This window comes from Melospiza georgiana, chromosome 8 (assembly GCF_028018845.1).
Source record: "Melospiza georgiana isolate bMelGeo1 chromosome 8, bMelGeo1.pri, whole genome shotgun sequence".
Lineage (NCBI taxonomy): Eukaryota > Metazoa > Chordata > Aves > Passeriformes > Passerellidae > Melospiza > Melospiza georgiana.
In genome coordinates this window covers 22,550,726-22,577,151 of record NC_080437.1, presented here as the reverse complement: position 1 = coordinate 22,577,151, position 26,426 = coordinate 22,550,726, and the positions used below count along the sequence as shown (strand labels likewise).

Sequence of the window (26,426 nt, the reverse complement as noted above, 5' to 3'; positions counted from 1 at the left end):
ATTTATCTTGCTTTGGGGTAAAGTACAAAATCATTGGGCAAACCTACCTATATTATTACTAATTTATAACATTATTAGTTCCTAATAATACTTCCTGTATTACAGTGCCTGTAATGCTTTTCATTGGAGAATTCTGCAGCACTCTGTGTTAATGAACTGCCTGCACCTTATTAAGGCACCATTCCCACCTTGCAGGAAATTGCAGCAGACCAATGGATAGATCCAGTTCAGGAGTGCAAATGCTTGGGAAAGTCAGGCTAATCTGATCTGCTCAAGGTCACATAGCAGCTTTATAGTCCAACCAAGAATAAAAACCCCAGGGCTTCTAATTCTCTTTCCAATTCCCTTTTCAATTCTGACTTCGTGCCATTCCATAGCAGCATCTCCCAACCCTTATGATAACTTATAGCTGGATTACATGCTGAACTGAAAAGCAAAGAGGTTTCTCATTGTTTCAGCATAAAAATCAATTTTTTTAAAAATAAATCTGCTTCTTTCCACTTGCTTCTCACCAAAAAAAAAAAAAAAAGAAAAGAAAAAAAAAGAATCAAGTACTAACTACAAACTCAGGATTTTGTTGTTTCAAGGCTTTTGTGCAGAAATATTTCTGTTGGTGACTGAAAACTGCAGCAATGAGGGGTAGTCAGAGCAAATATAACAAAGCACCAAATTTTGTCTTGATTTTTAAAAATATAATGGGATTCAAAAAAGGGTACAGCTTTTCCTGTTAATTCCTATTAGATACAAACTTATCCCAACACAAAGATCAATCACTGAGAAGAGTACAATACAAACATGTTAAGGCTTACTGGCACACAAACTTGGAACAGCTCAATTATATCTCTATAATTAAGAACATCTCTAATGCTGACAATATAAAAAAACAATTCCAGCCTAAATGTATTCACACCCAAAGGTCAGATAAGGTGAACAGCTTCAGAAATTTATGGAAGGACAATCATAATGTGATGTCAGTTAGACCCATGTAAAGTATCCCTATACAGACTGGGTTATGTAATGAATAATTCTCAACAACGAAAATATAATTCTAAAAGTTTTGGAATCTGAAATTAGGCTGGTGATTTTCCTTCAGTAAAACTAGAATTAGTTACATATCATAGCAAATGCAAATCTGCACTCAGTATAGCTTATACGTCCTTTAAAAACAGGAAAATGAATTATCCAGAGCATATAGGCCACGTTGCCTAAGAGAATCCAGTATCAATGTATTCAAATCCAATAACGTAATGACTAAGTCAATTAATTCTAAGCATTAAATGTTAGAAATAATACTATCATCAAAAGTCCTCTTCATAATACCTTAATTCTGATTATAATGTAATTTGTGAAATAATGGACATTTGAAAATACTTGGCACATGTCCAATGGTTGAACAGAAAAGTATCCTTTTTTAATATTAATTCCAAGGAAACACAATTCAGCTACTTCTATCCACACATGTGAGATATGCCTAGGCAGAGTTTAGGGGACAATGAAAGCACATTTCTGAGTGTAAAAAACATAAAAAATTTTGGAAAAGTTTCCTGTGTAGAAACAATTCTGAGTCTTAATTTTATTACAAGCAGAGCAATTACTTTAGGTCTATGTTAGAATGACACCAATCAGGGCGAATTTAATAACTTTAGAGCTGTGCCCTAGAAGTGAGATTTCATTCAGAAGAATCCCAGATTACCTATTCCATGAGACTAAAGACTATGTGGGAAAGGAGTTATCCCAGAGAGATAACCCTTTATATGGCATGAAACTTCTCTACCACACTTTTATGCTCTGCTCCAAAGGAAGAGTAAAGTAAGAGAGGGTAAAATACAACACTGGAGTTTTGTAACAGCTGCAAGTTGAGCTCAGTGATCTCTTTTCATACAAGGAGCAGAGGACAAAGTACAAAAAGGACCACAGACCCAAAGCCAAATAAACGTTGCAGCAGTTCATATTGCTGATTAAGAGTCTTGTGGGGACCTAAGAATTTTGTTCACTTTTGTTTTACTCAAACTATGGGTGTATTTTTGTTAGGGAGATGCACTAAGATTTCCTAAATGAGGTAGTACTTAAAAACCCATGAACCCACAGACTGCCCAGAAATGCTGCCTTGCTGTTGTAACACCTCTTTGGGTAATGAAAAAGTTTAAAGGTTTCTCTTTAAGCATCAACACAAAATATATGTAAGCACAAAGAAAGACAAAGACATTAACATTTTAAAGTCCTAATCTCATCAGTGAATTTATATGTGTGAGCTTTTTCTAATGAGATTGCAGTTTTATAACAGCCAACAGTTACTACCTTACAGAAATAAAAAAAAAAGGGAATAAAAAAGGAAATAGCTATTTGGTGTGTAATGGTGGGAGCTACAAAGTAGCAGCAGCTGGCTGCAGGCTTCTACCAAGTACACAGACTATAATGGATAAAAAGGAAAGCTAAGAAATGTTAGCATGAACTATAAACACCATTAAATCATTGGCAGGTGATATTAGCAGATAGGAGTTTTAAAGGAAGTTTGCTTCCCTAAGGCTAGCATTACATTTCCTAATTCCTTTTCTGACTGCAAATATGTAGCAGAACAGTAATATATAAAGTATAAACACACTAATAAATTTCTGAGCTAAATAAACCTTCTACAGCTGTAGTTTACACACTTATATTTTATGGTATCTTTGAAAAATATCATACTCAAACCTTCCACATAAAAGTCACTGAATTACAGTTTCATAAAGATCTTTAATATGTTTAGCACATAAAACCAGGTACATTCTAGGGATACTTGTAAATGGACAAATAAAAATTCAGCCCTATTAAGATGCAAAGAGTGGATAGTGATCAGATTAGCATAGATGAGAAGGCCAATTTTACTTATCACATTGGCATATTTGAAATGGAATTGCATTAGCATTTTGTTGAATTAAACTTACACCTCTAATTGTTAATTAAGCATCTGAATTAATATAAATTGAGGTAACAAAGATGCCATGCCAGTTCTTCAGCCAAACAAGCAGTAGTCATGTAATTATAAAGCTGTAAAATGTAATGATGTGTGGCTGATAAGTAGCTTTTGTGTGTATTTCTACAGTACAGCAAAAAGGTCAAACTTCAGCCTCTCTGCCTCTGGTACAATTAATTGAATATTATTAATTTTCCCCCGCTCATTTTCACGAAGAATAACTTAATACTCATAGATATTTAGGAAATAAAATTAGAATTTGATGCAGAGGATTTACTAGAGACCTGTCTTTTAAAGGAAAAAATTCCTCAGAGGGTCAGGATGGCAAATTCTACAGAAAGGACCTCATAGTCCATCTTTTCTCAAAGTAAACAAACAAGTACGACTTGAAGGGACCATAGAAAGCAACTTCTTACCAAGTCTTAACACTGATTAATAAATATATTAGTAAAATAAATTAAAACATATCAGTAAAATAAATATATTGGTCAAAACTGTGCCTTCTATTGGTAAGCAAATTCTTGCTAATAAAGAAGGCAAATAGACTGCAATACAGAACAGGCAAACATATTAGAAAAGAAACAAATAGATAAAACATTTCTTGAAAAGAAACTTGATGCCTTCAACACATATCCATCATCAAGCTATGTGCACATTCAGCCCAGCAGATAGCTGTAGAGGTGCAGGAATGAAAGCAATTTAGGGAACATTTGGAAATGCCTGACAACTGGAATAAAACACATAAAACAGCCCCGAGTGCAACACTTGTGTCTCTCACACTGCTCCTCAGGCTGCTACTGGGAGACAAAGATGACAGGCTGAACACATGGAGTAAGTAAAAGACAGATTATTTTCTGGCTTATTATGGAAAATCAGAAATCAGATCCTTGCTCCTTACCAAACCTTTTTCCAGGGCCAAAGTAGCACATTAAAGTACAGTAAAAGAATACTCACTAGTCTTAAGAGTCTGAGAGCAGACATCTAATACCACAAAATTCTAATTATTTTCTCCAGGACTTCTGACATTTAGTAGGGTTCTACCTGACTGTCTTTTCCACTTTTTAGTTAGGAAAGACAGACCTTAGGAAAGTTTCAGTGCAGTCCAAATTTTTCAAACTTTGATGTACAGCCCAAACCTGTAGTCATGTCAGTAGTACGACCAAAGATTTAGGTACATGTCAAAAACTCCTACACTTCAGTGGAAAACAAAGCAATTCCTTTCCTTCAGTCCAGACTGTTATGATGACTTCCCTGTGCAAAAACAGCCTCTGCATCTACAAGTTTAAGGTGTCCTCACAGAAACACTTTCCATTGTTGCACCACTGCATTCCACAGCACAGTGAATTCCAGCAGAACACGCTCCTCAGCACACAGCATCACTTCTGCCCCATAGCTCGGTGCCATGGTGCACCCAAACACCTCTTCCACACCTTTCCTTTAGTGCTGCTTCATTTCAAATCAATTACAGCTTCTCAGAAAGGCTCTTTGATGGCTGAGAGTGCCTACAGCAATTTTTTGGCACCCTTAAGCTCTGTCAATTTTCACCTAAGTCTTAAAGGTAAAATCATATTTAGGAGCCATCACATACATTCAGGATGTGGACTTTAGGACCTCAGATTTGTGAGAATTGTGACAAATGGTGAGAGTTTGTCACATCAGAAACTTTAACTAGAAAGAGCTACAACAGATGTGGTCAGACACAAAATAAAAGCATAGTAAGAGTTGCTTTCAGACTCAAATACTGTGTTTGCTGTTTATGATAATCAATTTTTTTAGTAGCAATTTTTTATTTGAATATGTAGAATCAATTTGGAAAACATCTGTTGCACCTAGGTATCTTATAATGACCTTTTTATATTTTTCACCTCAAATCTGAATGCTCTTATCAGTATTCAGAGTGTTGATGTTAGGAATACCTATAGCAAAGAAAGAGGCAGAGGTAGGGAAGGGCTCTGATATATTCTCATAATTAACTGCATATTAATTAGAGCAATAAAGAGTTAGAATGTTCAAAGCCATTCATTTAAGACGAGATAGGCTGTACAACACATGTACTTTAATTGATTCTAATCCCTTGATTTTAGCTCCTCAAGTAGACACAGTCTGACAGCAGACTGGTCTCATTGTGCCACAATAACTGGACATTTCCCCAAGGACCAATCCATCAATGTAGCATAGAGGAGACAGGTACCTCCATTACCTTACATTTTCTCTCTCAGTCTCCTTCCTTCCCAAATAAAAAAGAAAAACCCTCAAAGCATCAAATTTTGTTATTTTAGTTTCAAACTTTACTTTTTCTGTAGGAGGAGATGATCAGTTTTGTGATCCTAGGTCTGTGTTCTAGCTGCAGTTAATTTTTTCCACTTACTATATAGCTTATGAGCCACATATTCCATACTATTCTAGTCCACTTATTTTTTCCCTCAGGAAATCAAAAAAACCCGAAAAGTTGATGATCAGTACTCATTTCTCTTATCACTGTTCTCTATTACCAGTACAACACTGCTATATAAAGCAAAGATGTAGGTGTTAGTATGTGGTGGTTTTAAACATAAAATACACATCTTGTGCATCCTGATCATTGTTTCTTTGCCCCATGAGTACCCTTAGCACTCCCTACCCATGGTGTAATTTTAAAGAAAATCACTATCTCACTGTACATTTTACTTTTGATTACATTTTTTCTCCTGGGGAATGCATTTGGAGTTTTTGCAGAGTTAACAGGACATTACTAGCAGATTTTCTGCAGCATCCTTCGTCAGTGTCTCAGCTGCTACTTTAAATGTTTTGAAGAACAAATGTCACCATGTGAATACCAGTTAATTTACAAGTCCAGTGGGATTCATAGATAAAAACCAGAAAATAAAAAGCACCAAACCAACACTTTCACATCAGATTGCCAGAAAGCACATAAAATCAGACCGATCTTCTGCTACTGTTTACCACAGAGAATAGGAGTTTATTCCTTTAATAAAATGAAGATGGAATTGGATAGTGCTGAAGCTGAGACTAGAGAATCTTAATTCTCTACATAAACTGTGGTGCAATTTTTAAAGATTTTGAGCACCTGAGGCTTTTTTTTTGCATTTGAGGATGGCTGAGAACTCCACTGAAGGTTGCCTGTTCTCAGGCACTGATACAACAATTTTCCAACTGAGCAAGAGGGAAGAAACAATGCCAGTATGTGTAAAGATTCTCTTGCAGACATTTGCAGCCTCCCTCTTTGCAGCTGAGGTTGTGTCCAAACCTTGTACCATTTCATAAGAACTTTAATATTTTGAAAAAGCCTCACATTCACACAGTAGTTTGGAAAGATTAATACGAAATATAGTTAGGGAAAGAGAATCTCTGGTGGAATCTCCAATTTACTTACACAACTATCCATCCTCCTGCTCTCAGGATTTGGTATCTCAGTGTTTGGCCACTGCCACATATAGTGCTTTGAAAATATAGCCACAATACTATTTCCTCCAAGCCCAGTTTGTGAGAAATGTGTACATCTATTTAAAGCAACATCATGTTTAATTTCATGACAACAAAGGATTTTTTTTCTGCATTCTGATTATGAGTGTTCATTCCTCTTACCTTAAAATATGTGATCACAAGGGAAAATAAATCTGGATTTGAAATTTAATTTATAGCTATAAAATATGGAATAGTTATTCCTGTTTATAGCATACTAAAAAAGGTAGTGCAAGTATGCAATGTAAACTACTGGTTATTGATGCCAGTTCTGTTTTAAAGCACTGATAATAGCTTTTCCTCTCAAGGGAGGATAGTATTTCTTCTACAAACTGTAAATTGTATAGATTATTTCACATTTTTTAATGCTGAATTTTCATCTTAGATTTGTAGTTTGATATTTCTTAGCTAAAATATTTTCACATTCATGTCCCACTTATTCTCAACGGCATCTATCAGATTCAAGCAGAAAGAGTATTAATATTAAGAGAAGGTTCAATTTCCCCTGGAAGGTTTTTTTGTCCAGGGAGGAGATATGGATACACTTGGAAAATTATTACAATTACTAATACCTTAAGAGGAATTATAGTCAACAGAAAAAGTGACTTTGAGTTTATAGATAATAAACAGTTCAGAACAAATTTATGAGATAAGAATCAAGATGCTGGGATCAAACAATACCTGTCAGTGTGTGAGAAATAAGGAATTCAATTACTGAATGTGAAAAAATCATGATTCCTATACTATGGAACTTACCAAAATTATAGAAATTAGGGCATAGCATGGAAAAAAAAAGTAATAAAATAAAGCTATTTCCTCTGACATTTAAAAAATGTAGCTGATATAACTGTCATTCAAGTTCTGGAAATATTTCTGTCAAATATAAACATACCAGGAGAAATAAATCACGAAGTCCAACCTATTTCATAAAACATCATGATCTGCTGTGTATGTATGAGTATGCAAGAGAAATTGAATGTGAAGTACTTTAAATTATAACACAAAACCATCTTCTAGTAAATGCACCACAAAGCCAGTAGTGAAAGAGTAAAGGATTGGAGAAAGTAAGGGAAGTGATGAAAAGCAAAAAATTGAGCATTTGTAGGAAAAAAACAGGTTGTTAATAATTTTATTGAGAACAGTTAAGTTCTATACTTGTGCAAAGACAAACACATATATACATAGCACACAGAGAAATATAGAACAGACAGTAATAGAAAATAATATAGACAGATTAAAGAATTCAAGTCATGTAGGTTTATGAGCAATGCAGCAGATGCTGATAAATGTAGATCATAAAAGTGGATTGCAAATAGATAAATATGTGTACACTGGAAACATGTTCAGGATCAAATGTTCAAGTGCAGAAGCACTTAAGATTTGTTACAACATATCAAACCTTAAGAAAATTTAGATTCTACTATAGTGCAGGTACAAAGGAGGCAAAGGTTAAGGATGGTATTGCAGTAGATTCAAGTGGAAATTGCATTAATTGGAGTTCAGGTTTCAGATTTTCTTGTGGGGACTGCATCAAACATAAGTTGTGCAGTTATGCCATAACAAAGTGAGATCGAGTTTGAATTTACAGTTGATTTCTTGCTTTCCAAACAGAGCAACTTACTCAAACTCTATTTATTCACATGGGGCGTTAATGTTCAGCAGCTAATGTGTTTTATAATTTACACCTCAGATTTCTCACAGTAATTTCCCCTTGAAGACAAGCCTTGAGATTGAAATTTTTCAGGATCATTTATGCAGGTCTCATTCTAGTCCCACAGAAGTCAGTCATAGTATTTTTTACTTAATAACAAAGTTATGAAAATTTTGAAAGATTCCTCTCTCTTCCTCATGTTGGGCTTTTCAGAATTGTATTTCTCACCTTGTAGTGATATTACAAAGGCAATTTCAAACACCTTGAATGTCCAGGTGGTAGAAGAATGTAGGAAACCATAAAATTAATTCCTTAAGATTGAAATGCTGAGTTGCATTGCTACAGCTGAATAATAAAGGAAACATCTAATCACTATGCATGTTTAGAAATATATCCAGGTGTTCTGGAGAGATTTAAAACCACAGAGCTGAAAAACTACCAAGCAATATCAGCCCACATGTTGAGAGATATTTTAAGCCTATGTACAATAGCAAAAATATCATGGTCATTGATGTAAATTGAGAGAAATCACACTGAAATTAGTAAGAAAATGGAAAGGAGTGATGATACGCTAAAATTAAATCAATTTTTTTAGATTATGCCTCCCTCCCATATGAACAAACACAAATCCTACTTTGCTGAGCAAAATTTTTACACTGCTTTTGGATTCCATCAGTCATGCAAGCTAAATAACATGGGGTGAAAAACAGGTTGACAAAGTTTATTTGGCCTTCTGACAAAGCGCTTCACTATTAGTTTCAGAGTAAAAAGGCAAATATTCAATGTGGATTAATGAAATCGCTCAGAAAGCAAAGTGTAGGAATGCACGGGAAATGCTCAACATCCAGCTAATTCACAAGCTTGCACCAGACATCTCTTTAGGAAAAGATACTGGCTGAGAGATTCAGAGCCCAAGGAGCTTCACTTACTGATGCATTTGAAATTTGAATTTCAAATTAGAGATGGACCTAGATCCCTTAGACTTCCTGGAAAGCCCTACCCTTAGGATTCGTTATGAAGCACCCAAAAATCTCAGTGAAAATTTCAGATGGATGCACAGCAGTGGACAAAGGCCAGCACATTATTAGTATGCAAAAGCAGTAAGAGAAAATGACAGCACAGTTTGAATGCATTTGGGTAAACTAATGGTTCAGAGTGACTAGAACAGCGTGTTTCATTCTGGTCAATCACTCTGAAAAGGAAGAGGGAGTTCAGAGGTGGCTGCCAACAAAAGATTGCAAGCATAAATAATTTGTCAATATAAGGAGATAGTAAAAAAATGCAGAGTCTGTAGTTTGACTGCTGCATTAGATAAATGGACTAAGATAACCCTTGCTCATTCCCTCACAAGTTCACAAAACATATTTCAGAGAAACAAAAAGGCAACGAAATTAAAACTGACAAAGTTATATGCTCTGAACAATGCACAATTAATCTAGGAGTGTCATTGTCACTAAATGTTACTGCAGATCTACATAATGCAAACAAAAAGAAAGCAACCACCAACAAAGAAAAAGGACATTTTAAATTGCATTTCAAAATACAGCATTGAATTTCTTATATAAAAAATCTACTATAAAAGGAGATTTTACAAGATTGCAGGTGAAACAGAGATCAATTTGAGAAAACTGCATTTCTAGCTTCATAATACCTCAGAGGTACGTCACACAGAGATATGACTAACCACTTACTAAAGATAATTTTCAAAGAAATTTCACATCAATAAAGTTTAAATAATTTTAAGTGCATTTGGATGTGTTTTCTGAGTTCTGTGGAAAGAGGGAGAGAGAAAAAAATATCTCAATTTCCAACTAAATGACCATAGTTTCCACTCTTAATCTCAAAGCCCAACTTTTGCCTTTCACTAATTTAGTAAAGACTAGGAAATATACAATCAGAGCATAGACATTGACATTGAAAGTAAAGGCAAATCTGGATCTACAGAGGACAAGGAAAACCAGCATGCCAGGTTGGAGTCTCATTCCAGAGGGGAAAAGGCTGCAAATATAAAAAATGAAGCAAGCTAACACAGAAAGTTAGGAACTCACATGGTTCTGGTTTCATAGATGCCCAGACACAAAGTAACAGGATTTAATTTCAGGTTGTGAGTCATGTGCTCTAGACTCGGGCCATTCTCACTGATGGCTAAATTTTCTGTTGCTTCATATTTAATCAAGACACCAAATTCTAGGCCTCTTTACTCAGATCACACCCCACTAACAGAGAGAATAACAAGATTATGGTCCATGAAAATACTCCTTCCCTTTTTTCTGCTGTTTTGCTTGGAGGTGGCATATATTCTTGAATGATTTCTAATCCATCAAATCACATGAAATTCTTCAGGGCAGAACTCTTATCTAGGCAAAAACTCCACACTTGGGATTTGTACAGTTAAACATTTATCTTTTTTTTCTATTTATACTTGTTTCTATTAAACTGTAGCCTGTTTTATGCAAACCTTTTCTTGGAGATAGCAACAGCATTTTGACACAGTCTTGTTCTCCAGTATGCTTGAACCCTTCCTGTCTTGAAGTCACCCTTGTCTCCCCCATAACCCAAGTAATTAATAAAAGAAACCACCTACTGTGGTTTTTATGCTTTAAAATTGTGCAGTCTGATGTTGCTTTTTTGCCAATAAACACTCAACTCCTCAGCTTTCATTCAAATGTATTAAAAAGAAAGTACAGGAGTTAAATACAAGGCAAGAGTTTATATGTGATTAAATGAAGAAAAAGAGATATGAATATATGCAGTGAGAAAATTAAAATATAATTAGCCATGAAAGGAACATAATTTCATGTGACAAACAACAAGCATCTATAAATTCATCCCATTCATCTCAATGGAGATGCTAATTTCAGATTAAGTAAAATTAAAACAAACATAGAAGAGACAAAGCCAGCTCTCCATCTCTGAAGCTACAAGCAAATTGGAGCATGTTTGCATCTCAGCAGTGTTTTTAACTGAAACCTTTGTTAAGCTTCATCTCAGACAGCCTGTACTTGGTTGAACCAAGCATTTACTTGTCTCGTATCCCCTTGCCAGCAGTGGCCCTTCAGGGACACTTGAGGGGCTGTACAAACCCAAGGCAAACACGCAGCGATTTTTCCAAGCACACTTTCCTGGGCTCCCATGAGTCTGAGCTCCAGTGGCTCTCTGAAACAGAAGTATGAGCTTTATAGTCCTTAATGGACAATATCAGTAATTCTGCAAATTTTACTACTTCTTGAGTGATTGTTAACACAGCTTGCATTGAGGAGTTCCATGGAGAACTACATGAAACTGTAAAAATACTTCCTCTGCTTCAACTCAAACACACCACCTGCTAGTTTCCCCTCATGCCCAATGCCCTTGCTGTAAAGAGCCAGTTCACAATCACTCATTATCTATTTACTCACCACTCCTGAGTTAATAAACCTGCCAGAGCCTCCTTCTGTTTTCTTCTTCCCAGACTGAAAGCTTGTAGTTCTACCTGTTCCTTGTTTAAAAGATTTATTTAGTCATCCTTTACTCATCCAACCCATTCTCTCTTTACCTATTCAAGATGCAGGTGCAGCACTGTGACACTGCTTGTAACCATGATGTTTTCTAATTTATTCTATTTCTTTCTAAAAATGTGTAATACTAAATTTTCTTTTCTTTGCTGCTACTGTTTTCATAGCTCACAGTGAATACACTGTGAATAGATAATCTCACAGTGAAGTCCTTAAAAAATGGTTGTCAGTTTGAAGTCCATTGTTGTGCACAAATTTATATTTTTTTACCCTTTGAGAACCACTTTAAATTTATTGACAGTGAATTTCACTTGCCACTTTATCACTCAGTATTGCTGAGGTACTTCTTTGCAGTTTGTTTTCATTTCTCCTATTCTAAATAATTTACTATCAGCTGTAAATTTTCCTGTATAAATTTTCCTGTTCTAATGCATTTGAAATAATATTTATGTCTTTAACATGTTGCTTTGTAAGCTGTTTTGTAATCCACACTATTGTGGTTTCATGTTGTGTTTCTGTTATTCTTGAATAATGGAGTAACAGGCATGCCTTAATTTTGTACATACTGATTTGTTGGTGCATCCTTGTAAGAAGACTTAGCCAAAATCTGATATTTAGAACAGACTAAATGAATCTCTAAGAGGTATAGCAAAAGTAGCTGAAGAGAGCTATTTAATGTATAATCAAAGGGACTAGAATAAGCCAATTGAAATTTTTGCATTCTAGAGGATCTTAATTTGTTACTGAAGTCCAAGACTAAAACCAGCCGCACAGTTCAATATGCCAATACACTGCTTTGGAAGTGGCCTAGATGAAAGCATCAGTTCACTTGCTGAGATCTGCTGATGTTTTTGCAATAAACCTCCTCTACAATAAGCATACAATACAAACCCCACCTGCCAGTGGGAATTATTTGTACTCAGTTTAAAAGCTTTGGAACAGTTCGTAAGAATGGGTTAAACGTTAATAAACCAATAATGTTTTACACCTGACATTTTACTATTTGGTTAAGGCTATGCAACCTCTCTGACACCGAGCAGGAATTTCTGGAAGATCAGTTGTCAGTATCTCAGCTAAATTTAAGAACTACATTTTCATTTTTCTCTCTATTCAAGACATGACTGAACAGAGATATCAAATAAAGCTCTTAATCGTGTTCTTGAATTTAGGCACACGTTAGAATTCCTTGGGGTAAAAAGCACCATATTTCAGTCTAAAAGTATTTGCTTATATTATTTTGTAATCAAAGAAAACCAGGCAATATATATATATATTTTTATTTTCCAGTGTCATGCTGCAATTTCAGCAACATCTCCTTCAGCTGGCATATCTCCCACATCAAGTCCTGGGGTATTTTAACGAGATCGTTGTGTCTGGTACTTGAACTTCACTTGAGCAAGGGTAAATCTTCAGGTTCATGTAAACAGCTCCCTTTCTAAATTCATTGGAAATGCTCACACATTCTTAAATACTTGATTAACTGTGACAAATGAGAAAGGAGAACAAAAACAAGCTAGAATAAAAGGCTCAAACTAGTAATTTTCTGTAAAAATTAGATTCTGACACACAACATTTCAAGACTCCATAGGCATGGAAACTTAGGGCAACCTTTTTTAGACATTTTCAGTAAATCTGAATGCATCCCTTCTAAATTAGTATTAAAATGCATCCCTACTACATAAACAACCTTTAATATACAAGATTTCCAAGTACAAGACTTCTACAAATACAGCCCATATTAACAAGGACAGTCAGGTACCTGACTGACACCTGATAATAACTACACCAAACACCTAAGAATAGCAGCATATATAATTAATAAATACTTCAAAATATGTGTGCTAAATATTTTTCAAGGCAAGAGAAAGTATTTCATCCCACTGTTACTTTGAAAGTGGATATTTGCATATGTGCTTACATTATCAGCGCTTATTATTTTAATATGTCTACTCAGAATAAGAAAATTAACTGTGCATGTTCATCTGAGGTAAATAACAGCTTATGTTACCTTCATTTTACCAGTATTTAATCTTATTATGAAAAATTTTAAGTACTATGGCAAATAAAGGCAATGCTTTAGTCCTGGGCTGCAGGGACTTTCACTGACCTCTTAATTATTCCTGTTCTAAATTGCTACTTCATTTTTAATGAGTGTTCTATAAATGGTGTAGCTGTTTGTATTCTGAATCTGCAAAAGTTGCAAAAACTTCTAAAAATGGGTCAGTTTCAAAACCCTAAAACTCTCAGTCTATTATTGCATGGTAGTATTTAAAGAACATTCTCAAGTGCTCATGTTTAATAGTAGGCATGTATTTTAATGACAGAAATATTAAATGACAATATCAAATAATGTTGACTTAAAAAAAATAAGAACTCACTAATATTAAACCCAAAATAAAACCAAGTAAATAAAATAAATTACTTCAATTGAACAACAAAGAGCAAACACTGACATGCATATGCACAGATACAAATTGTTATGAAGCTTGAAAGATGACTTAATCGTTAGTCACTGTTCAAGACTCAAGAAACCTGTTCTGTTCTACCAGCAAAACTACTGCTTCACTTCCAAAAGAGATTTAATTTCAGTTAATTCTAGCAAGCTTAGCTTTGCTTGTAATAAAAAGCCATGTTGTGTTTCTCATATCTTCTAAGCTGTATGAACTGTACCTACAACATGGACTGAAGATCACTACTGCAAAGCCACTTACATTCTGAAGTTTCCTAACAGATGCTCCTTCTGCAGAGCCCCAGAACTGAAACACTTAAATATTTAACAAGAGTGCCATGTCATTAAGCTGTGTTTGAAGGGCTGCAGTAGGATACTACTCTGGGCTCAGGGGGAGCAGTCAAGCACTTGATTGGTCTGGCTCAGATCTAATTTGCCATTAGACCAGACCACTGCAAGAGTAACACTTGTGTCCTCTCCTCCTTACCCAGCTTTTCTATCCAGAACGCTCCAACTCCAGTTTAATTAACACCTCCCTTACGATTTCAATTTTTGAGATTGGGAAATTGATAAGAAATTGCAGGTGCAGCTGCAGAGGCATGAACATTGTTGTTGGCATCTGCTGGCATCTATAGTTCTGAAGACTCCTGCAGGTAAATCTACCCTCATTGCATCACCAGGACAATTTCAGTCCTGTTGACAAGTGAGAGGCTACAAATGCACATTTTGAACCGCACAGAACAGTCTGAATTAGCATGTGATTTGTATCACCTGTTAGTAAAAGGTTAAAACACTGCTAAACATACCATCAGTTAAATAAGAAAGGTTGATTTAGCAAATTCCAAGTCTTCATCTGTGCTGCTTTGCTTATGTTTTCCTTCCATTCAGTCTCAAGATAGATGTTTAAAATGAATAATCTGATTAAATTGCAAAAATTTCCATAATTAATTAGGAACCATTCTCCTTTCTTTTCTACTTGGGGGTGGGATAAAATAGTAGAAATACACTTTTCTAAGTGGGTAACTTCTATATACATATCTACAATTTGTGGCATCACAGTGCCACAGAGTCACAGAGCACTGACGTGGAAGGGACCTCAAGAGGTCACTCAGTTTGCCACTCTGCCCCTAGGCTTGATCAGTACACTGAAACCATTCTTGACAGATGTTTGCATAACCTGAGCTTGTAAAATTTCCAGTGATGGAAAACACATCACTTCCTTAGGCAATCTACAAAAATATTGTTAAAAATTGCAGCTACTATTCAAGATAGCAAAAGTCCTCACTGACACTGGTCTGCAAGATTAATTTTTTTCCAGTTTTAATCCACAATACAGCACTCTTGAATTCATGCAGATAATGACTATGCACATATATCTCCATGAATAGGGATATAAAATGTACATTGGATTCCAATTATACAAAAGAGAAATTCTGCGTAACTGATCACAAATGATCTTAAATTAGTAAATTAGAGAATTTCACAACTAATCAAGCTACAAATACATTGAATTCTCCAATTCTCCAACAGTATATTTTAAATAAATTTATCTTACTTTCATATTATTTTGAAACAGAAGGACACACATTTTCATGTGTATATATATATATATATATATATATATATATAAATATACACACACATATCCCCTCTGGGTAGACTGTGGATTAATACAAATTTCTAATGCAAACTATTCCCAGGTGTCTAGGTCTGTTGAAGCCAAAGGTTCTAATGATAAAGAAATTAGCACCTTCACAAATGAGGACCTATGGTCAGGCCAGGCCAGATGGCTCTTGACACCTGTCTGCATCCTGACTGGCACTGAAGGGTCAATATTACAGTTTATTCACAAGCAGGAGCTGGGAATCCCTGTTGGTTGCAGTAAGGATGGAGAATTAATTCTCTCCTAAGAACACAAAACCCAGCATGATTTTACTTGCAAAGGCAACAACTCTTCCCAGAATTTAATACACATTAACTAAGGCTTCTTACTTTTTTCCTGCAAGGTTGTATTTTTTTCTCCTTTGTGAGAATAATTTTACTAGACAAATTAAAATTCTCATGGTGGTAGAGAGCAAAAGATCTTGCAGTGAAGGGAAAAGGACAGCTTTAAGGCTTTAGTCCCAGTATCTGGAAAAAAAAAAAAAAGAGTAACAAAAATAGATCAAAAACAATTTTTAAAAGTGGAAAAATGGACAATCTCTTTTTTGATTTTATATCCCCTAGAAGAAAAGTTTTGAACTTACTGAGTTAAATATTGACAACATTGTACCAATAAGTGTGTGGGGACCTTTGCAAACAGCTGGAACATTATAGATTTTTGCAAGTTCACAAGCCCTGTGCTCACATTTCCAGTAAAAGCTGCTGTCTAATACAAAGCCAAATGCCCCAGGGACATTGAAGTGAACATATTTTTCTGCTGGTTTAAGCACACCAGCAGTCATTTGTAGAGTTTACACGGCTTTCTTGTCAATACCTGCTGGTCACAGTTGGTGAAGAAGCAGTTTCACTTAGGATCTGCTTGCTAATTAAGCATGGCAGCAGCCATTCAGAGTGAAATTTTCAGCAACCTGACACACAAAAGGAAAGAATCAGATGTATTCTCAGAAGACTTCAATCTTTAAAACATTTGGATTCTGTAGGTACTGGAACTGAAAGATAACAGAAATTACTTTGTCAGATTAACATGCAACTCTTCTGATAAGCTATAATATACTGTATGTAGGATGAATGCTTTAACCCTGATGTTCTACAACAAAATTCTTTAAGAGAAGGAAAATTGAAAGGATTTGAAGTAATCCCAATATAGGCCAAAAATGTGTATAGTCTTCTGCTTCTCCTCATTTTCTTCAGTGGTTCATAATCAATCTTTTCTGTTGACATCTTTCATCATCTAGCTGTCCTTCATGTCTGCTGCCCATTGCTGTCCTTGCAGGAGCATTGCACAGCTGCTGCTCTTCTGCACACAAAACACCCCAGAAAGCATCAGCAAAGCCACTTCATTGCTCTGCTTCAATTCTTTACTTCCCTGACCTTCAAAAGCCAGTTGCTTCTTGCTGAATGATGATCATCTCACATCTCCCTGCTGCCTTACATTACTCCTCCTTCTTGGTTTGTATCCATGTGTTGTCTCTTAGCTCATGCTTGTATTGCAAACTTGCAGGCAGAATTCTCTGACATTTGTACAGCCCCACCCAGTGGTCCCTGGCTTGAATTCCAGGACACATTGCAATATAGTAAATAAAATAACCCCTTAAATATTAGTTTCCTTGAGAGCTCACTCTTATGTTATGCCCCTTGTGTGCAGGGCAGACAAATCTGGAGGGGCTGGTAACCAAATCTTGTAATGAAATAGAACACACCAGTAGAAGTGAACCTTTTCTGATAGAAACCTCAGGATGGCAAAAGCATAAGTGCAACTACCAGAGGTGACTGAAAGGTCTCTTCCCACAGAGCAAAAACCCACTCCACAAGGAACACTATCATATCCCAGCATATTTTTAAGCATTTACAAGCCATGCTCAAATTCTTCAAATAAAACACAATAAATGTTTAATTATATCTAGTTTGCAATTGCAACTTTTCAGTTCTTGTCCACCTATGCTTTATAATTATCCTCTCTAAAATTAGATATTCCACATAACTGAAAAAAAGGGTGCCTTTTGCAATTTTGTTGTGTTCCAAAGGAGTGTTCCTGGTGAGGAAGCAAGGCGGGCAGATAAGCCCCCAGCCTGGAGCAGGCAGTTTTTAGGCAGTGGCTGTGGTGCCCTGTCACTGTCAGCAGGGATGTCCCTGTGGGTGCTGCAGGGGAGCAGCTGCTCTCCTGCCTGGACACTCTGCAGTGCTCTTCATGTCTCTATTCTGCTCAGCATAACTTCAGTAATAAACTTCTGCAAGGAAAAACATCTGATAGTGTAACTGAAAACCTGCTTTTGAAGAAAATACTTGGAAAACTAGACAGACTTTATTTTGAAGCCTTTTTATCTTATTCAAGACAAACTAAAGATCCTCTGGTGAGATAGTAGGGGGGGAAAAGGATTCAGAATATATATATGTATAAGATTTAATTTTAAAGACTGATATTCTTTCCCTGACCTTTGGCCATTTTTCTTTTAGATTCTTAATAACAAATGAGGTTGAGCTATTAAACTCTCTAGAGATAATTCACAAAAGAGCTAAATAAAGAATCAAAACTGAGGCACAGTGAAAAATACATTAGAAAAATAAACTACCAACATTTTTAAGTAAAGTAGTCCAAAGAGTTAGAAAGCCTCTAAATTTCAATTTCATGATGTTGTACTGAAAGTCATCCCTGAGTCCTGATAATTTTCATGCTTTCTTGTTTTGGTTTTTTTGTGTTGTGGCTTGTTTTTCATCACTTCATTGGTATCTATTATTTGAGATGCAGTTCTTGACTAAGATTTTGGCTGCACCTATAATGAAATATTTTCTGCTGTGGAATACTTGCAAAGTGCTGCCAGTAATCACTAATAATCAGAAAATGTCACAGCAGGCAGTGCTGTCAGTGCATGAGTAGCCTCACACATGAAATTCTGCATTGGAGAACAAAGAATAAAAAGTCTTTGAGCTTTTTTCAATATGAACTGCTACTTATTAAATATCAGGATTTTACTAAGCATGCTTTTAAGAAACACTTCAATGGAAAAAAGGTCACAAGAAAGCCACCAGTACCTTTTTTTTTCAGTTGGAGACTTTTGCGCAAATGTTACTCCTGTGCAAAAATCCAATTCTGTCTATGATGATGCAAGGATGACACAGTATTGTCTGTGAAGCTAGTTCTGCCCTGAGTAAGAACCTTCTGGCATCAAACTAGATTAAAAAGAACAGATGGTTGCAGAAACATAATTAAGAAAAAGAAAAGGAAGAAGAAACAGATATCAAAGCATCAGCATCTCTTTCCCTGAATTTTCCCTGAAAGAAGTAGAAAGGAAGTTTTAAAAAGGTTGGATCATTTAATCCACATAAGATTCTATTCAAAAATTAATATATCAAACACTTGAATCATAAAGAAGAGCCAGATGCTCAATATGAACTTGGACATTGCTAAATGGTCACTATTCATTCTCAAGAACTGAATGTAGTGAAACAGAAAAAGTCTTTACGGGTAAATTACCATATTCTTATTCATTAGCAGATTATTCAAACACAGGTTGGCTTTAGGTCTCACCTTGCTGTGTATTTGCCCTGAAGACATGGCATTCCTTGTATTTGATTAAATATGGAACTTTCTGGAGCATTAAGAAAACCTAAACCAATGCCCCAAAAAAACTCTAAGCAAAACAATCCAATCCAATCCAAAGCCAACTGCTAGGCAAAAGACAAAAAGTATTAATAATGAGCATAAAAACAAATGTATTTTTAAAAAATACAAAGTTTAGGTATTCAAGAGCTGGTTTTGTATAGCTATCAGACAGCAGTGCCTCAGGAGACAGCCTGGGATTACACTTGCCTTCTACATCTTGGCTTGCTGAAAGCTGACATCCTCTGCTAGTGTAAGATACAGTTTATAACCAAAACAGCCCTGAAGAGTCAGAGCTACAAGCACAGCAGCACAGGCAGATACACATGAAGCTGCCAGATCTTTTCACAACAAGCTGCAAAATTCTCCAGCATCATCTTCAATGCACCCTACACATTAATCTCTCTGTGTGTGCAGGTTCTCTCCTGCAGTTTAGTACTGAGTTGTTTCATATGCACACTCTGATCATGAAGGTTATGCTTAGTATTCTGCAGTAAAACATTTTAATTAGTTTAAAAGAATATAAATTTCATTCTAGTCTTTGATGCTCTTAGAAACAACTATAAAGCAGCAAGAATTTCAGAAAACAACTGTTAGTATTATTTAAATTTAATCAGAAATCAAAGTTATGAGAGTAGGTAAAAGCATCAGAAGTTGCTGGGAAAGCTGAAAAACCTCTACATCTGGCTCATTAAAAGTACAATACTCTGCAACTCCAACCATGTGCGATATGGACACCTCCAGTAAAAATAGCCTTAGTTTATAATCTATTCTGTGGCACATATTCAGGGGTCCAAAACAACAAAGAAGAGGTACAGGTGTGGGTGAAGATGTTAATAATTAAACATATTGACTCTTGTTGCTTTATAATAACGAGTCAATATTTTTAATTATTGTTGCTTTATAAATTTATTATAATTGATAATAACTACCTTTAAAGTCCACTTGTGCTACAGGAGTATCTGTACAGTCACCATAAATGGGAGGAAACTAAGAAAAAGGAAATTTGTGGATTGGGATTGAAGAATGTGCAATTAAAGCACGTGTGACCTTTTTGTTTGGCCTGCTCTGAGCCACTGCAAAATGCTTCAGTCTTAGTGAAACCAATGCATTCATCAAGTTCTATCAACTAGATATTAATTTGAAAGTTGAAGGTGTATATATAAATACAAATGAAAGATTACTGTTTAGTGCCTAAAGGGTAGCCTTGTTTGTTGAAACAATAAGCACTGCTCTTTAACACCACTGATATGAAATCTTTTTAGCAGCAATGTTTTTATTCAAAATTAGCTATGTGCCTGAAGTTATAAATTGCCTTGTTCTAAGTACAATGTTATAAAACAGATCACTTAGTGAAGCAGCTCAGAAAATGCATGTGCTTCTGACACCTTTAATGTAGGTCCTTTTTCTAAAGAATAAAGAATAAACCCCAAAAACTCAGAATACTTAAAAATTTCTATTTATCAGACAAGGAAAAAGAGCCTACATATATTACATTTAGGCTGTCAAAAAGGTTCATTATAGGAAGCTTATATATTTATTTACTTGTAGAACTGGTAGGGTTCACTGTCTGTTACAATTACAGACACAACACTTCATTCCTGACAAGACTTTACGGTGTCTCTGTTAGCCCACAGCACGTCTGTGGAACTCATGGTTATCAATCTGATAAATCTCAATGTGCTGTGTCAGTTTTAAGCACCCCCAACTGCTCAGGCACATAAACATCAGCAGCTACCAGGTGCTCTGTAATACTTTATATCCATGCCCTACACTGTCCTTCCTGATATTCAGTTTTAGAAATCCATTTTCAGTTTCATTGCTCTGGTACCAATAATCAAATGGCAAAAGGTGTTGCCTGAACTGCATCCAGTGTCCCAAAAAGATAATCTAAGAGGGCTGAACTAAAACCAATATAAGATATTTAAAAACATTTTTATGATCTACTTGAAACAGAAAGCAACATGACAAAATTTAACACACTGCTAATAAGAAGGAAGATATATCTGTAATATGAGTTTTTTCAGTTCTCCTGAAAACAAATCCTAAAATATAAAAAACAAATTATGACTCCAGGAGAGACTTTAAACTTTATATTTTTAAAGATGAGATAGAATTAAAGCATTCTTTAGACCTAGCTGCAGGTATAAAAATAACTAAACCAGATGATGAGATACAGGGAAAACAGAACTAATGATTTTATTGTACTCACGTGTTGTTTTTTTTTTTTTTTTTGGTCTTGTTGTTGTTTCTAAAAATATGTTTACAAAACAAAATTGAAAGAAAGATGCCCATAAAGAAAAGTGGTTTTTTCCCCAAGGACAGTCAGGCGTGGGAACAGGTTGTCCCAGGAGGTGGTACTGTCTCTGTCCTTAGATGTTTTCCAGACCAAATTGGGAAAACCCTGAGTAACCTGGCCTGATTTCAACATTTCTTGAGCAGAAGGCTGGACCAAGATACCTCCTGAGGTACCTTCCAACATGAATTTATTGTATAAGCCTATAATCTGTGAAGTATTTACAGAAGTATTTACAAAAGTATTCATAATTCATTTTAAAGGAACAGAATAAGGTCAGAGCTAGCCCTACCACTGTTAAACAACAACAACAAAAATCCAAACAGGACATCATCTATCTTCTAGAAATACACACATTTGTACGACCACAAATAACACACTGTATGAGAATAAGAAAAAAAGATCTTAGAGTAGATGTAGGTAAGAGAAAGAAATGTTAAACGCTAATTCTGTAACAAGTTTTACACATACAGCAAGAGACAAAGCAGTGCAGGAAGTAACACTTTTTGGTGGGTTCTATCATCTTACACACTGCACTTGCTGCAGATTACAGGTTCTCATACTTTTAAGCAAGTATGGATAAAAAAACCTCTATTACCCACAGCATAAAAAAAATCAACATTCCATTCTAGAAGAATTAATCTCTTTCCAGTTCCAACATGACCAGGTTTGGTTTCAACAATTATAGCTGTTGTTGCTCAACAGTTGTTTAACAAGTCAGGGGCAAGATGTGTGCTCAGACCTCTCCTCATCCAAAGCCCTGTCTGGCTTCTCAGACATTTCAGTGGAAGCAGGTGCAAGTCCTTCAGAAGTGAGTTAGAGTGCACCGTGCAGATTTAATAACTCCTTCCCCAGCTAGAAGACTCAAGTGCTCTAAAAAAATATAAATAAGAAAACTGAAGTTCTCTAGCAATCCCTTGGGCCAATTACACAGATCAGAGATGGAATGATGATCCTGTCTTTTCCATTCTTTTCTTGATTATTTTAGCACGAAAAGAGTTGGTTCTTGCTAAAGGTGGAATGAGCTCAACTACATCTTACCTAGACAGCTGTACATAAAATTACATAGTCCTCCAAGTTTTTTCTGATTAAGAAAAGAAACAGATGATGGAACTTGGTGTCTGGTGCAATCTTGCTTATTTACAGAGGTAAATTTCTGCTTTTCTTAGCGCAACAAATCACAAGCAAGCATGCTTTCTGTTACTTACTATTTTCCTTCATCTACCATTCCATCTAAAACCTCTCACAAAGTAGTGTCTGAATTCACACTTCAAATAGTCATTCACAGAAGGTCACGAGCATTTGCTTCATTTTTCATTTCTATGCCATTTTCTCATTTCTTCTAAGGTTTATTTCAGCAAAACCCCTCAGCTGCATGAATGAGAGACAGTGGCTAATTCCTCCAGCATCCTTGGTTTTCTCCAGGAATTGGCTATCACTGCTAGAGATTGTTAATTTCTAACCTGAGCTATCTGCTAACACTTGGCTGCAGATGGATTTCAGACACCAATTACATGGATGATAAAGCACTGGCTTTTCACAACAAGGCTCTACAGTTGAGCCCTTTCCACATACAGCTGCTGGCCAACTGTTGGTTATTCAGAGCAAAAAACTCAGCTTTTCCACTGACAGCCAATCTGAGCCTCATCTATAAAGTCAAGCCATGTAGATCAAAACAGACTCAGTTCTCGAGTTTTCTGTGCCAAATGAAGAATCAAAGAACACCAAATGAAGGGCAGAGAAGGCTGTACTTGGAAATGCAGTGCAGTGTACAATCACTTTCTGCTCTGCGAAAGAGATGAGCAGGACAATAAATGGCACTGGTCTCTGCAGGCAAAGACAGTTCTCTTTTACACTGGTGTCATATGGAGAAATTGGATTACCACACAATAACAAGTCCAATAAACACAGATTATGAGTGTAGGATAGAAAGTAATTTACCACTAGATTAATCCCAGGCATTCCTCTTACCTAGGCTGCATTAAAATGGGAGCATTTATCTTTCCACCCTATTGTTCAATGTGTTTCATACCCTCTGCTACCCCCAGAAAGAACAGTACATGATTTTTTAAATGATATTCTATTTACTTTTTCTATTCTATTTTTTTTTATTATTTTCTATTTACTCTCTACAAAATAACAGTTCCACATGCAGCAGATGAAATCTAATTGGCAAGACAATAAAACAGTATTTTTAAGTTACTTGCATTTTCACTGGGAGAAAATGTGAATCTAGGACTTGAGCACATGAAGTAGCTACTCTCAGACAAACACACAGAGTACACCTTACTTTGCCAGCCAGGATCTGAGGTCACATCAATATAAGAAGACTCTGAAATATAAGGCCAAATTAAATCTAAAATATTGATTTGGGTGTACAGATATTTCTTAAAAAATATAATGGCCATTCAGTAAAATACACTGAATGGAGAGAAGAGAGAAGTGTTATATACTTATTGAATTAATAAGATTTTAAAATTCTTAGTTCAGTTAAACTTTGAAAGGATTGTGTAGTTATCTTGGAGGAAAACCATTTATAGCTCCTCCCATTTCACTCAGCCTTCCTAAACCCATGCTCTTGATATTAAATAGGAAGAAACTAATGTATAAAACTTCAAATAGAGAAAACGTTTTCCTTATTACCTTAACAATTTGATGGCAATCACTTTTCAGAGCCATTCCCCATTAAACAGGAATGTATTAAAGGTAAGTAGGTATTTACTCAGAGGCAAAATTCAAATAAGTTAGATATTAAAAGGTCAAGATGAAATTATTTCATACTTGGATACTTATCTAACTAACTGGAAGGTAGAATTTGTATTCTGAGGAATTCTGAAGCTCCAGTAGTACAATAAATTAGTTCGTTTAGGAAGCAAAATTCCTCAGGTCATTTGTAGAAAGGGAAAGAAGTTTTGCCCTAGCTCTTTGTTAAAAAAAAGAAAAAATCCTATTATGTTAGGTGAACCAAACTCTGCTACTTATACAGATTTCCTGCTGCCCGCATGGTAAGCTCTCTCCTACAGCTCAGCTTCCTGAAACCTGTAGTTCTCTTAAACTTAGTTAGGAGTAGGAAGTGAGTAATTCTATTTAAACATAATAAACATTTTCTCAGGTAATATTATGTTGAAATAGTGTGGACAGGTACATTCCCTCCAAAAGTTTCTCACCAACCCTATGTCAATACCTAAAATTTCTTCATGCCTGACATAAGAACATTTTAAAGTGCTAAGAACAAATTTACCTCAATTACACAATACATCTAAACCACGGAACATAATCTCATACTGAAAATGTCTCATTCAATGGCTACCAACCCAAAACTTAATTCTGAATCTTACCCAAAGCTTCCTATGTAACAACTCACAGTCTAGGCTTGGTTGCTCCATCTGTTTAAGAAAATGAGATTATAACAAGACGGAAAAAATAAATTTAATCTTGCTATCCACAACAAAAAAATCAACAAAAGAAAAATTTTAAAGTAACTATTGCTATTAATTGCTATGCACAAATAACACATTTCATGGGACCAGGATCAACAGCACATGGCTGAACAGACAGAGAATATGTCAAAATACTAATGCACTTACAATACACCATATACAGAGACAACTGATATTTTTTGACTCATAATTTAAAAAAATTACTCTGTAATTTGAACATTCTTCTTTTTCTTAACCTTTTTAGCAAGGAATCATTCATAGATAAATGCAAAATCATCTTAACTGAAACAATACTTGCAATTTAAGACCTATATCATTATTTCCTTCCATATATATATACACACACACACATAGACACATATATATATGATTATTTCCATTTACTAAATGAGAATACCCCAGGATCACAAAAAGTAAAGTAGAAACAATAGAGTAGCCCATATATTTTATTTATAGTATAAAGTAATATGATCGGCTTGTACAGGAATAAACATGTTAAAACATTTATGGTATTATTCCACAATTGGCTGAACAGTTAATTGCCTTAATCAATATATATGATATTATCTGATTTTTTTTTTAATGGCAATTTTACACACTGAATATTAGAGTTCTTAAAGAAACAAAACAAAATGCTTTAACAGCATTTCCTTCTAGTGCAAGCTAGCACAATTTTAAATATCTCCCAGCAGGCTACACAGAGCCCTGTTCGATGCTCGTGCATTTCTATTGGCTTGCATTTGATTAAAGGAAAGTGCTTCCCTATAGAAGCAAAGTAGAACAATTCCTTGGAGTATTACAGCACCATGTTCTGTGCCTGTGACCACACAAGGATTCAAAATAAGAATGATACAGTGTTCTTTTCGGAATAGCAGATTATCTAACTTTGAGTAATGACTATTTAGTCAAGATTTATATTATTTCCCTTTTCTAAAACTCTATGCATAATTATCATAACAGTTCTCTTTTCAAGATAAATTTAGTTTTGAAACTTTTTCTATCACTGGCACTATTTATACTCTCAGAATAAAGGAGATGAAGTTGCAAGCATAAAAAGCCAGCCATTAACCATTGAAATAACTGTCCTAAACTTCCATAATTTTGCAGAGGAGGGATTAAAAAAATAATGAAACAACACAAGTGTTGAGGTCTCTAACTTGCTAAAGAGGCCTAAGTTCTCAGGAGTGTTTGCAGTGTGCAGGCATGAATCTTACTTTAGGATCCAGGAACTTAGAGCTAAGGTAAGAATGCAGCAGAATATGAAAATAATGAGCCTTTTGTTCTTTTTGTGCACATATCAGATTTTGAATTTAGAAAACTCTAGAAGCATGACAAAGTCTACACATAGTAAGGATATTTCATTACTCTACTATAGGAAAGGACGGAAATTACCATAGCCAGAAAATTGGTGATGTGGTTGC

The 26,426-nt window shown here is 35.4% G+C and overlaps 1 protein-coding gene across 3 annotated transcripts in view; it reads right to left on the bottom strand.

Moving 5' to 3' along the window:
• Positions 1-26,426, bottom strand: part of LOC131086114 (heparan sulfate glucosamine 3-O-sulfotransferase 1-like) — a 40,979-nt gene that overhangs the window by 6,013 nt on the left and 8,540 nt on the right. The window contains exon 2 of one of the 3 annotated variants that reach the window (XM_058028901.1): positions 18,702-18,839. The exons of the other annotated variants lie outside the window; for them this stretch is intronic. The gene's annotated coding sequence lies outside the window, so the exon portion shown is untranslated. The remainder of the gene's footprint in view (positions 1-18,701; positions 18,840-26,426) is intronic. 3 annotated transcript variants of the gene reach the window in all.